Source organism: Hyperoodon ampullatus (assembly GCF_949752795.1).
Source record: "Hyperoodon ampullatus genome assembly, chromosome: 20".
In the NCBI taxonomy this organism is placed as follows: domain Eukaryota; kingdom Metazoa; phylum Chordata; class Mammalia; order Artiodactyla; family Ziphiidae; genus Hyperoodon; species Hyperoodon ampullatus.
The window spans coordinates 7,864,353-7,878,548 of record NC_136933.1 but is presented as its reverse complement, the minus strand read 5'-3'; the positions used below and the strand labels follow the sequence as shown (position 1 = coordinate 7,878,548).

The 14,196-nt window shown below is 51.0% G+C and overlaps 1 long non-coding RNA gene across 1 annotated transcript; it reads right to left on the bottom strand.

Moving 5' to 3' along the window:
* Window positions 1-8,054: 8,054 nt before the first annotated feature.
* LOC307068747 lies at window positions 8,055-13,622 on the bottom strand. Its single transcript, XR_013811471.1, has 3 exons — window positions 12,442-13,622; window positions 10,740-10,822; window positions 8,055-8,378 (listed from the first exon to the last, which is right to left on the bottom strand). It is a non-coding gene; the product is annotated as an uncharacterized lncRNA (long non-coding RNA).
* Between the last annotated feature and the right edge of the window lie 574 nt (window positions 13,623-14,196).

The window sequence follows — 14,196 nt, the reverse complement described above, 5'->3', positions numbered from 1 at the left end:
AGCATCTCACCCAGCACAGGAAAGGCTATCTGTGGCCAGGGCTTCTGTGCTGGACCACTGGTGCCCAGCGCTGGGGCCGGAAGCTTCATCCACCCAGCTGATGGCCAGGATTCGCTAAGGAGAGCCTTCCCTTCCTGATTTTAGAGCGGGGGACCCCGAGACTGGGGCATCTCAGCTGGTAGGATGACTCACATCAGAAAACTACCTGGTTTGAGGTCCCATCCTGATCAAGATGAGGAAAGCCCCGTTATGAGGGCGAAGGAGACTTTTTCCTCTCCGTGAGCTTAACTTCACCGGAATGAGTTTCCCACGTGCAAGAAAGTTGGTTTCTGGGGTTGACCAATTTTTCATAGGACACTGTTCATCACATAGTAAAAGGCACCATGATTTGAAATCCTGAAAAACCAGGGTCCTAGGCCTGGCCTTGCTCTGACTGTGTTAAACTGACGGTGATATTTTGAACAACTTATTTCTCCTCTCTGGGCCTCGATTTCTCCATCTGACAGATGAGAGGAGGGGGATTATGATCATTGGGGGCCTCCGGGTCTGGAATTCTATCCTTGCAGGGGCTGCCCCGGGACAGCGTTTCCCTCCAAAACATACATTGTCCTCGGTTATCAGAGGGGAGGGAGGTGGCACCAGGAAGACAGAAACAAAGGCGCAGCGAGAGGGACAGAGACAGATCAGAGGAGGGAAGCTACCCAGCCAGAGAAAGAAACAACAGTCTGGGAGTGTGGAGAGAACCTTAGAGATCCTGATGGAAGCAGACTCTTGCCAGTATTGCTGGAAACAAATAGTGACAGATCGCTAACATGTTACAGTGAAAATTACCAACACGATGAGACTTTTGCACCATAACCGGCACCTCTTGTTATCCCATTAACAAAACTGACGAGACCCAATTGCTAATAGGAGAGAACTTTCAGGTTGTATTATATCACTCCGGAACTGCACGGAGCACGCGACCAAAGGGCAAATGAAAAGGAGCGTCGAAATCTCCCAAGAGCCCATTTACCTTGACAGATTTGGGGAGGCCCTGGGATATGCCTCCCTCTTCCATCACAGTTAGAAATACCCACATATGCCACCAGGGTCTCTACCACCACCACCACTCCAGATGTCTGTCCCCACTGCTGAGCTGGGCTGGGAAGGGCTGTCCGTCATTAGGGAGAACAGGAACCAGCGACCTTTACTGGGTTCACTGGCACAGCTGGGGCGGGGTGGGAAGAACAGGAGGACGGTGGTGTGTCTCAGCTTGTACAGACTCCAGCTCACCTCCACCTGCTCCTACAACAAACCAACCAGCAGACTCACCACTATTTAGACTGTTACCACCCCCATCTGGCCACTGCTTCCTATAGCCGGGCCAGAGAGAGCCCCGATTCCTAATTCCATTGTCACAGAAACTGTCAGCTGAGCCCTGGGAGGTGTAAGAAACAGGACACATCTGGTTCTTGGAAGTCTCTGCCTAGACATTTGAAGAGGATCTTTCCTCTTTGGGCCGGGCAAGGATTTCCTGCTCAAACCCAACAGCCATCAGAGAGGCCCGGATTAAGCATTCACTTTACCCTCACTCCTCTCCAAAGAAAAACTCTTCAGTTACCCACCGCTTCACGTCTGAGTTTTTTTTTCCAACTGGAATAACCACTGGCTACCCCACACTTCCTACCACCACCCCAGAAAGTAGGGCCCAGCTGTGGCTGCCCGGCACACACGCCAGAAGTCCCTCAGAAAAGTAACTGGCCAAAGATTATTCTGAGTAATTGAATGGCAAGGGCTTTTGTATACCAAACAGGGACTTGTCTTTGTCAAAAATTCTTTACAAAGTACCCAAGTGCTGGGTGTCAGACAGGACAAGTTTTTTAATCATGTTAAAATGATTTATTTAAACGTCAAGCCATGTCACCCCACTTCCTTTCATTTTTCAAACTGTTTGTGTTTTTTCTGGATGATAAATTTATCTTCAGACAGCCTCAATATGACTAATTAACTTTGAAATATAAGAACCAGATGTGTGAGTTGGAGAGCTTTCTGAACTAACGCCAGACAGGCTGGTGGGGTGTTTTTTTTTTTTTTCCTTCTTCTCCCCTGCCTTTCCCCGCCTCCTCATCTTTCCCCCCAGCCCGCGTTCTCTCTCCCTGCTGCCTGCCCTAAAATTACCAAGCGGAGACACGTTGACTACAGAGGATCACAGGACTCCCGCGAGCAATGAGCACCCACCGCTTTTTCTCTGTTCTCCACTCATTAGCCCCTTAGGACCCCACGCTCGCCCTTTGAAAGTGACCCCAGCCCACCTCCCTGTGATGGGCCGAGCTGCCCTGGGAGGAGGGGCTGGGAAGACTCCCCCCATCCCACCCGTCCCCACTGTAATGATCTATCTGATGTGGAGCGGGGAGCTGCCAGAATGCATTTGCCACATGAAAGGAAGTCACCCTGCACTATGACACATAGTGATTTCTTTTAAAGAGTTTTCCCCTGTGAAAACCCTCAGATCTGCCTCTTCCCTGTTCCCTTTTGATGAGGGAACCGGCGCGCAGCACTGGAGAAAAGAGGGCTGGGGTGGAGGCTGGTGATTAAGTCTTTCAACTCTGTAAACTGAAGCGCTTCTCAGTAATGGCCCATTTGGGGGTTGGAAGCCACAGATGTATGTGTGTGTGTGTTCCACTCTCAGGGACAGGATGGCAGCTCAAAATAATTGGGCGATAGCGAACGTAAAGATTCATTTTTCCAGGAGTCACGTGGCTGAGTTAAAGGGCCCAGAGTGAATGGCATGAGCTAGGTGCCTCGGTTTCCCCACGTAGCTGAGAGAGCCTCTTCCACCCCACGTCTCCCCCAGAAGCAGGTTGTAAGGATGTGAGATCACAGACGCGAGAGTGTTTTGAGTGCTTTGAAAGACAGGCTATACATCCTACGGGATTATTAGGATAACTACCCCTGTTATTATATCATCATGACTGTAATCATTATCGTGCCTCTTAATGTCTGAGATTTTTCACCTGGGATAATCTCAGTTCCTCAGCACGCCAGGCGCCAACCAGAAAAGATAAACGGTGGACTCGATTCTTGTCCTTTTCAGCAAGAATACCGACAGGACACCTCCCCGGGCCCAGCGAGAGGAAAATCCCCCACCTGACGCCTCGGACTCCACGCTGCTGACAGAGAAGGACTCGGTCACTCACAAACACCTGTGCTGTTGGGGGATCAGAGGGCCAAGTGGAAGTCCCCTTCCGTTCACTAGAGAGCAAGGCAGGTGAGAGGCCGGGAAGGGTCCTCGGGGCTCCCTGCCGGCCTCCCCTTACCTGGCCTGCCTGTCTCTCTTTAAAAAGCCTGGCTCCCCGCTCTGGAAACGGGACAGGGGTGCATCAAGCAGGTCGGCCTCTCAAAAATATCACGAGCTGGGGCAGGTCCCCTTGGGTGCCTGTGCTTTCTCTTCCCTGATCCTGGCCCCCACAGAATACTTCCTTGCTTTCAGCAGTATTGTCACCTCATCCCCAGTAAGGAGGTGTCTCCTCCCTCAGAGAGGCATTTGCATTGGAGCAGGAGTTTCTGGGAACTCAGAAGGAAAAAAGCCTTCAATAATTCAACAGGCAAAGAAATGAGGAGGAGCGGGGAGAAGGCAGGGGATGGGGCGGGAGAGAGCACACTTCACACTTCTCAAGTCAAGTCGTGCCTGGCCCGAGGCTGAGACAGCACAGTTCAGAGGCAAACGAGGGACCAGAAAGGGTGGGGGTAGATGGGAAGGTGACAGTGAGGAGGTCAGCCTGGCAGTTCCCCAACCCCCTGCTTGGGAGTAAGAGAAGACCCAGCTATCCGGTGTGGGTCTCAGAGCTGCTTTATGTCTCTGAAGACATCAGTGTCAAGCCCACCTGAACCTCTCGGTGAATGGGAGAGAGAGGTGGTAGGAATACTGAGCACTGCAGCTTTCTTGGGTGTCTTCCGACATCCCGGGGCAGACACACGGACCAACAGATGGGCAAACGGTGCAATCGTCCAGTAAGAGCTTCCCCCACCAGAATTATATTTCCCCTGCAGCAGCACGAGCCCTGCATTCTTGGAAACCAAAAGACCTGGATTCACTCTCCTTCCCCATACTGGCACCCCTGGCCTTCACATCAAGAGGGCACCTTCTCAGAGCCCTGAATGTCCCGTCCACCCGACTCCCTGGCTGAGTTCTTTCTACAGCACTCCTGCCCACTGCCCCAGGGGAAAAATATTCAGATACGTTTCTGACTATTAATAACATTTCCCTCTGTGTCAAACTAAGATAATGATGGAGGTGACCAGAGTGTGGGATCTTTGATTAAGTGATCAGGACCAAGTCAGTCTGGGAAGCCAGTAGACTGGGAAAGGGAGGCCCTGGGTCCCCTGGGGCTGTGCCGGGTTGTCCCCTCCTGTAGTTCCCACCTGAGACCTTCCTCTCCCTCTTGCTGCATTCTCTCCCCAGTGGAACTCAAATCTTGGTTGATGAGCCAGGAGGCTGCGCTGAGTTCCGTCCAGGGGAGCCCACCCCGAAACACCCCTCCATCGCCCCGGACCCAGCCAGCATTCTTGGAAACCAAAAGACCTGGATTCACTCTCCTTCCCCACGCCGGCACCCCTGGCCTTCTCCCACTAAGTGAACATAACAAGCAAAGAAACTTGACATTGCAATAGACAGGAGCCATGATTCGGGGGCTGTCAGCCTTGAGGTCTCAGAGACCCGGGATAGGACGGCCCATCCGCTGTCCAGCCCGAGACATTCAATAAAGTAAAACCTCAGGATCAAGAAGCTGCCATGGCCCCATTCCTTCCTCAGCTCGCGCTGGAGTTCTTTAAAGCCTGCCTCACCGCTGTCTCCTTCTCCAGAAAGCCTTTCATGCCGCCTCGCCAGACTGACATTTTGACAAGTTGCCACGAGTGACATCTGATTTGTACAAATTTCAAGACTAATAAATCTACCTGTCAAAGCGGAAACTTTAAAAGGAGCTAAGCCCAGCGGGTATAGTTTAACAGAACTCAAGCTGATGAAACTGTAGGATGGAGAAATTATATCTGTCACAATCCACCCACATTAGTTCTGCAGAAATGTTGGCAACTGAAACAAACGTCTTTCACGGGCATTACCGGGAAAAAAATTTTTTTAATTAAAAATACATTTTTTTAATCAAAAAAAGGAGATTGTTAATACTCCGAGTAACAAGTAACAGTTCTATTTGTAAACTAACAAATTTTATGTATTTAGTTTAATTTTGTTGCAGATGTGAGAGGTGGGTTTTCTCCTGCCTCTTAAGCTGTGTGTCCCTGGAATCTGGACTTTCCATTCAAGCTGGGGCCCATCAATCACATGGCTCCCGGCTGCCTGCCTCTGGGGTGGATGGGGGCGGGTGCACGAGCAGCACTGAGGCTGAGGCCCCGCCCAGAGCCCGACGCCCCGCCTGGAGCCCTGCATCCTGGCCCAGGCCGCGGTCTCCTCCATCCCCGGGCACTGAATCACTTCCTCCACTGCCCTCCGGCCTTGACCTGGAGCCTGTGGCCTGGCCCTCCGTTCCTGGCTTTGCTGTGGGATTTTGACTTTCTAGAATGTGAATGCTGTGGGGTAGGGAGAGGGGGAACTTAGGCCAGAAAAACTTATAAGTCTGGCTAACTTTTTATTTTTATCTTATCTTTCCTTCCTGTCTCTGACAAGTCCACTTTTGCTCTGAATCATCATGTCAGAAATGGGGAAGCCAGAATTCTCCCCTGAGAGGAAGAAACTCCGGGGAGGCAGCGGGCCTGATCAGCATTCCCACACACCTAGGAATTCCAAGGACGGTAATGAGGGTCCATGAAACTACCGTGTTCTTTGCCCTTCCCCATACCTCCCGCACCCCCAAAGCCAGAATGGCTCCCAGCTCCTAGAGGTGGCCTCCACCTGCCCCGAGGGGTGAGCTAGTTTCTGTTTGAAGGCAGCCTCAACAAGCCAGACCCTCTACATATCGTTATTACTACTGCCTTTCCTCCTGGGAGTTCAAAATGGGACCTCACTGGCCCTCTCACTCATATGGTTAAGGAGCAAGCAGGCAGGACAGAGAGGACCTTTGTTCTCACGTTCAGCGAGAGGCAGCGGGGCTGAGGTCACCCAGCACTTCGGGGTAGGGCCAGGCTCCAGCTCAAAGACCACGTGGTCTGTCCCTGCTCTCCCCACATGGGCTGCTTCCGCCCTCCAATTCCGGAGCTTCTGCCTCATATTCCCTTGGCTGGAAGGATATCTAGAAGCTCACACCTTCTTTTCTATGTCTTGGCCCACGCTGGGAGCTGGCTCTGCGAGAGTGGTGCTAATAAGGGTGATAATGCTACAGCTGGTGTCAGGGAGTCTGTGTCAGGACTAAAGGGGGTGAGGGTGGAGGGCACGCGACAGTCAGGGAGGCTCCCAGAGACCCGGAGTAGCTCTTTCAGATCAGGCAACGCAATGCCAATCTGTCCGCCGTGATCTAGTCCTACCCAGTTCAATACTTTTCACTGTTCACTGGATGTGTGTTAAGCAGATTCCACATACGACGCTCAGCCCCTTGCCATGCGAGCTATGGAGATGTACCAGACATGATCCCTGTCCCAAAGGAGTTTACAGTCCACATGCGGTAATGGAAACAGGAGGACACAGAACAAAATAGATCCTGATGAGGCTTCCCTGGTGGCGCAGTGGTTGAGAGTCCGCCTGCTGATGCAGGGGACACGGGTTCGTGCCCTGGTCCGGGAAGATCCCACATGCCGCGGAGCGGCTGGGCCCGTGAGCCATGGCCGCTGAGCCTTCGCGTCCGGAGCCTGTGCTCCGCAACGGGAGAGGCCACAACAGTGAGAGACCCGCGAACCGCTAAAAAAAAAAAAAAAAGATCCTGATCAAGAACAAGGTGAGTTCAAGTATAAGCCTGGGGAGTGAAGAGGCTCTAAACCAAGCCTGGCCTCTGAGTGGCTGTGGGACCTTGGGAAGAACGTCCCCTCTGTAATGAGATGGTGACCAGATGATCTGAGGGCCCCTGCACTTGCTGTGGGTTTTTGAGAGGAGGCAAGATGATATATGTGAAAGCTGTCTGTAAGTGGTAACCACTTATGCAATGGCCAATTGTCATTGTCACCGTGGACAGGGGCGAACAGACCTATCTTCGCTGGAGGTCAGGCTAAGATCCAGCACCCACACAGCTGATGAAGAGGTAAATGAACAACGGATGAAAAGACAGGTTGGGTGGGGGCTCTGAGGAGGGTCGGAGTTCAGTCGTGCTCTGCCCCCACTCTGCCCACAGCCTGACCTGCAGCTCCCAGCCTCTCACCACGCCAAAGCACAGGGCCTCAGTTAGAAGCGGTGGGTGAGAGCAGCAAGACCAGAGAGAAACTCCAATATTGCTTTTTCCAGGCAGGGTTGTGGCAAAGCCCATACACGACGACAGCTCTACTTGGACGTGGGTGACCCCGAAACGTAATTAGAAATCTTGGGGTAGGACCCTAGGTCACAGAGCCACTGTCTCCCAGTGTCTCCCACCATCCCACCTGGGGAAGGGCCAAGGTCACCACGCTTTCAAGGCACAGAATTCTGAGAGGCGTGCAGGTGAGTCAGACTTCACAGGTAGGTGTCTGGGGGAAAGAGGGACGGGGGACAACTCTGCTAGAATTTGCTAAGTGGCCCGTGTGTTGATTACACCAGAGACCTAATGCTCCTGGAACATTAGGATTCATTATCAGCATGAATCAGCCCCCAACCTATTTGATTCATATATTCGCCCTTAATCAAAGAAACCCTTGCAAGATGGTTATTGGGCAACCGAAACATGGAGAGGTTTGCTGTCTTGTGTGCAATCACACAGTCAGCCAGTTGCAGATTTAGAAACTGCTGGGTTGAGTTTTCCTCTGAGATCGTTGCTTTGTTTCCTTTTTCCCTCAGCAAGATGGTCCCTCCAGGGAAAGGCTCAACCGTGCCAAATGTGACTAATAAAAAAAAATTGTTTGAAGGGTTTTTTCTAGAATAAACATTTCACTTTATATTTTATTGGATTAGCGTTTGCTAACTTCCAGAGTTTCTCACCTAGCAAATTGGAGACCACTTCCCTTATGTAATGAGCTTCCCCATGTTTGGACAAGGTGAGTCAAGTCTTAGAAAGGCGGCAGGCACATGGCACGCCATAGAGAACAGCCCAGAGCAGGCCCGGACGGAGGGCGAGGCCCAGGCTGGGAGCTGCAAGCCCAAGGGCCCTCCTTCCCCTGCCAACAGAGGCGGGCGCGGGGCTTTGCCCCTGGACACAGTCAGGCCCTGCTTCTGTAGCCAGTGCCTCCTGTCCGGGGTCCATCACCCCCACGGCAAGAGGAACATCAGTCTGAAGAATGGGGCCGTCTCCTTCTACCACCTGTAGGCAGCATTGTGGGTTTCACAACTAAGGAGAAAAGAAAAAGCAAAAGAAATCTTGAACTGTTTTTCAAATGTTCTGGGTCTTGGCAAACCCCAAAATGCCTTTTGCCAAATGCTTTTTCCCTTAATTTTTAAACCTCGGGTGTATTTCCAGAACAATCCAATCCATCTGCTTCTGATTCATTTACACTTAACTCATTAGGAGGCTCTTGCGTAAGGAGCAGTCTGACGTCCCCAAGAGCCCTGGGTGAGGGATTCTTCTCCCCTCTTTGAATCAGAGGGAGGCGTCTTGCCAGCTGGGTATGGAGCACAAACCCAGAAAAATGGAAAGCCTGGCTTGAAACCCCAAGTCCCTGGGCGGAGAATCGGTTCCCTGGTGTCCCACCCATCATCCATCCCACTCTGCTCTTCCCATCAGATTATCACCATTATTGCTGTTTTTGTCATTCAGGATACAGCAAATGGCCACATATTATTGTGAAAGGGTTTGCATTGTATTCCAATATGTGCAATTTTTCATTCATACACTCTAGACTCATCTGCTCAGACATTAAACAAACACTCCCAACCAATTGTGAACCACCAGTGGGGCCCTGGGTGGGGTATGCAATAGAGGACTTACATCTAAGCACCAATCCCCTCCCAGCTTGCCTTCTGCAAAGGCTTTGAGCTCTACCAGGAATCCCAGGAGAGGAGATGTGGGCAGAGAGCAGCTTCCAGGGCAGAAAGCAAAGTTGGAAAATAATAAGGATGGTCCAGAGCGACACACAAGAGAAAGAAACAGCTGGCTTCCAGGGGTATGAGTGACTGGCCACTCTAAACCACAGCTCCTGCTGCATCACAAAAATCACCCAACTTTACTAGAAAAGAGGCTTTTCTCTCCTACCTTCTATTCTTCGTTATCAGCATTCTCACTACTGCCTTTCTTCAACAAAATTAATTTTTAAATGTATGGAGTGCCTTCTCTAGGCTCAGCCCTGGCCTGTGCTGGGAGCCACAGGGGATAGAAGAGGAAGTGAAATGGCCTTCCCTGGAGGATTTGCAGCCCATCTGGGGAAACTGTCCATTTCTCATGAGTGTGTATTATTAGCTTCTGGCCAAATAAGCAAGGCACTGGGAGAGTACAAAAGGTGTCGACCAAAGAGAGAGATCTCATGAGCTCGGCTGGTCAGGAGGTGGCTTTCAAAGGAGCCAGGCTGGAAGATGAGTGCTTGGCTAGGAGGAGAGGAAGAGGTATATAGTAAGTCCCCTACATACGAACGAGTTCAGTTCCAAGAGTGCGTTCCTAAGTCCAATTTGTTCGTAAGTCCAGCAAAGTTAGCCTAGGTACCCAACTAACACAATCGGCTATATACCAATGCTTTTACTCTTGCTTTAGGACATCCTGGGCTTAAAATAAAGATACTGCATACTGTACTCTATACAGTACTGTACAGTAAAGTACACAAAAGCACAACCACTTGTAGAGGATGCATGCATGTGACAATGTACTCCAGACATGTGAATTAACTTATGTGATTGAATATGCAAACACATGTTCACATCTTTGAAATTTTGCAACTTAAAATTTCATATGTAGGGAACTTGCTCTATGCCCGGAGGAGGAAACAGGAATGAAGCCTCATTGACGGGAAAGATCCTAGCATGCTTATGAGACAATAAGAGCAACCATATTGAGAAACAGGCCAATAAATGGAAAAGTAGGGAGTAGGTGATTCAGCTAAGAAGTCTGGATTGAATAGCAAAAGGCGAGAGTGAGTCACTGGAAGGTTCTGAGCGGGAAGGGAAGCCAGAGAGAGCAGTGGTTTTGGGGAACAATCTGGTGTTAATGTACCAGGTCGACTGGCGTGGAGAAAGGCTGAAGGCAGGAAGCCAGCAGGAATCTGCTGCCGTATGTTGGACATGTCACGACAGTGACCTAGAATACGGTAATGGCCATGAGAAAAGAAAAGAAAGAACAAATATTATGAAGAGAGAATCAACTGGACTTGATGACTCTGTGGCCGGAGGACCCTAAAGAATGGGGTAGAGTTAAGATAACACAAAAACCCAGGAGTTGATCAAGTGAGGAAGAACATTTTCAACTACAGATGACGTTTATGAAGCATTTAGCCTGTGCCAGACATCGAATACTTTGCATGAATTATCTCACAGTCCTTACCATCATTATCCCTGCTTTACTGATGAGCAACCGGGGCTTAGAAGGGTTTATTGATTTTCCCAAATCCATGCAGAGAAAGGGTGGGGATGCTAGCATTTAAGCACATTAATCTGCTGCCTCGGCTCCTGCTGTCTTCCTAAACCAACCCGCCATCCTCTTTTCCTCTTCCCCTCACTGACTCTCACACACCCCATGCTCACTCACACACCTTAATACTCTGCTTACCTAAATCCAGATCAGGCCTCAACTCCTTCCAGAAACTTCGGTCACCCCTGGAGTTTTCATGGACCTTCTTTCTTTACCACCTCCTATTGATGTATAGGCGGGACCACAGATCTGAGCATCTACTTCCACACCTTTCTCTACTGACTTCGTTCCTATGCTCACATATTTCCTGGCTCTGGAGCCTGGCCCTGGAGCTGAGTCTGAACCCCAGCTTTGCCTCTTCACAAGTTATATAGCCCTGGGCAAGCTACTCAACCTCTAAGTCTATTTCCTTAACTGTCAGTTGGCGATAAAGGGCTATTGTCAGGATTATACAGGAGCACGCCAGGCACTTAAAAGGCACTCGATGAACAATATCTATCAGCAGTACCACTGTTATGGCCATTCATAGTCCCATGACGGGCATCACTATGTCCAAAGCTCCATGAATATTCTTCCACTTGATTCTGGATCATTTCAATGGCTATATACGACATTTCGGTATTCACTACAGACCTTCCTCGACTTACGATGGGGTTACATCCCAATCAACCCATTGTCAGTTGAAAATACCATAAATTGAAAATGTATTTAATCCACCTAACCTACCAAACATCATGAGTTAGCCTAGCCTACCTTAAACAGAACACTTCCATTAGCCTGGACAAAAGCATCTAACACAAAGCCTGTTTTAGAATAAAGTGTTGGATATCTCATGTCATTGATTGACTATTGTACTGAAAGTGAAAAACATTACGGTCATCTGGGTGCAGAATTGTTGTATGTGTGTTGGCTGTTTACCCCCGAGATGGTGTGGCTGTCATAGCCCAGTATCGCAAGAAAAGACACAGGGTATATTGTTAGGCAGGGAAAAGATCAAAATTCAAAATTTGAAGTATGGTTTCTACTAAATATGTATCACTATGTACCATCATAAAGTCCAAAAATCATAAATCGAACCCTCGTCTGTTGGGGACTGTTGACACTTAGAGTCTTAAAATTATGACATTTGTTTCACCACATTTAAAACCAGTGTACAGGGTGAGGGATCCTGTCACGACGCACTGCAGACAGGGCAGCTCCAAACCAGGGTCAGGAATTCCAGCAGGAGGCCAGGCAACCACAGCACAGAGTAAGACATGCTCAGCCTCGCCTTGGGAAGAGGAGCCACTCGATCCTCCCAACATGGGGATATGGGACTCGCCCTGCTGACAGCTCGGCTGGTCCCAGCAGGATCAGGGCCCTGCCCAGAACTCTGCCCTCTCGCCCCACGGGCCCCGGCCCAAGTCTGCTCCGTGAGGACAAGTGTGGAAAGAGGCAGGGAAGCAGGTCCAGAGTTGGAGGTTTGGCCGCACTGGACTTCAATGACCCATCTCCTCCTCGGAGTCCTCCCATGTCCTCCTGCTTTCCCTTCCGTCACTTGGAAGGCCAGTGTCCAGGGCCCCTTGACAGCTCAGAGCCTCCCCATCAGGTCTCCCCAGCTTCCTCCTCCTCCCACAGCCTCATCAGACTCAGCTACCACCGGCTGCCCCGAGACTATGACAATCCCCAGTGAGGATTCATGCCTAATGTCTTATTAAACACTCAGGAGGTAGGGCACAGCCTTACCCCCTCCTCCCCGCTAATGACCAATGGGGAAAAGAGGTGAAGAGATGAATTTTTTGGTTGGCAGGGGCACAGGGGTTGGTATTTTGGTGGCAGGTATTGAAAGCAAACACCTTACCTTTGGTTCTATTTGATTCTCTCTTTTCTTCCTTCTTTCTTCTTTTCTTTCTTTCTTCCTTCCTTTCTTTCCTTCTTTCTTCCTTTCTGCCTTTCTTTTTTTTTTTGGTACGCGGGCCTCTCACTGTTGTGGCCTCTCCTGTTGCGGAGCACAGGCTCCGGACGCGCAGCCTCAGTGGCCATGGCTCACGGGCCCAGCCGCTCCGCGGCATGTGGGATCCTCCCGGACCGGGGCACGAACCTGTGTCTCCTGCATCGGCAGGCGGACTCTCAACCACTGCACCACTAGGGAAGCCCACTTTCTGCCTTTCTTTCTTCCTTTTCTCTCTTTCTTTCTTTCTGCCTTCTTTCTTTCCTTTCTTTTTTCATTCTTTCATTTATACTTACATACACGTACATACATACACACCCATAGTCTGACAAAATGCAACGAGGGGCTTCTGCACGGGGCAAACACGGAGATGGAGACTTATTTTAGGACCAAAGTCTCTGGGACTGAAGAGCTGGCGCAGGTAGCAGAGGGGCTACAAGGAGCATATTCGGGACACGTGGCCTAGAAGTGTTCCTGCAGCTGGTGTGGTGCCTTGGACCCTTGAGAGCAAGTCCCAGGTTCAGCTTGGCCTGGGCATCCGTTCGTGATCCCCATCCAGCGGTGACCCCAGCAGGCCTGGCTGCCGGGAGGGGGACAGCGCAGGAAGAGGAAAACACGAGGACCACACTTCCCAAGGCTCTGCAGGGCGAGGCCCCCCAGAGGGAAAGGAGAGGGGACCCTGGAGAGGTGGCCTGGGGCCCTGTCTTCTCCCAAACAGGGGACAGGGTGGGAGACACCTTAGTCCCCCGCCGCACCCTGACCCGAGTGTTGGAGCTGCTCTCGGAGGGGAGCTAACAGACTGATGGATCTGCCTCCATCCAAGTGTCACCTGCTGTGGGGACAATAGAGCAGCTTCTTAAGCTCTGCACATTGCCTCTCAGACCTGGGCCCTGGCAGTTTCCTTTCTTCTTCTTTTTAATGGGGCTTTAAGGCCAAAAATACACACTCTCTCTCACACGCACGTACACAAAGGGAGGGTGGCAGGAGCAGCCGAACCCCACAGTGTGGCTCAGGCTTTCAAAATGCACAGGCGGTGCTTGGGGAAGTGTCACAGCTTGGCTGAGAGCACGGTGGCACTGGCAGGCAGGGGGACGCAGAGAACGGGAACCGAATTTAGGACTGACTGGAAGGTCGACAGGAAAGGAAAGCCAACGCATGGCATCTATGCATAGAAACGGGAAGCGCTGCCGAGCATCTTCTCGGCAGCCACGGTCGCCTCTGGGCGTGAAGACCTGGCCCGCGGTCAAAGGCCTGCCCGCCGGACACACGCACGCCCGGCGCCTTCCTTCTCCCAACCTTGGCTTCTGCTGATGCCGACGTTCGGAGATGCTCTGCTACCCTCTGTCCCCGCCACGGCACCACCAACCACACACACAAGACCTGTCCAGTCTCCCAGGCTGGCTTTGGTCTCCATCCACATTCAGACACCTTTCTGTCTAACTATCCTATCACCTAACCATCTCCCACGCCCCAGAACTTTCAACGATTTGACCCAAGTCGGATTAAGCCTTTGTTCTTAAAATGCCCTCCTATTGCTTCCTAGAGGTGCGAGCAGGTGTTGTGTCTCTCACTAGGAACAGCGTGACCTCCAAGCTTAGGCTCAGTGACTGTCCGCCTCTCCTGTCTTCTCCCGGCCGCGGTGGCCGTCACGTGATTAGGGACAGC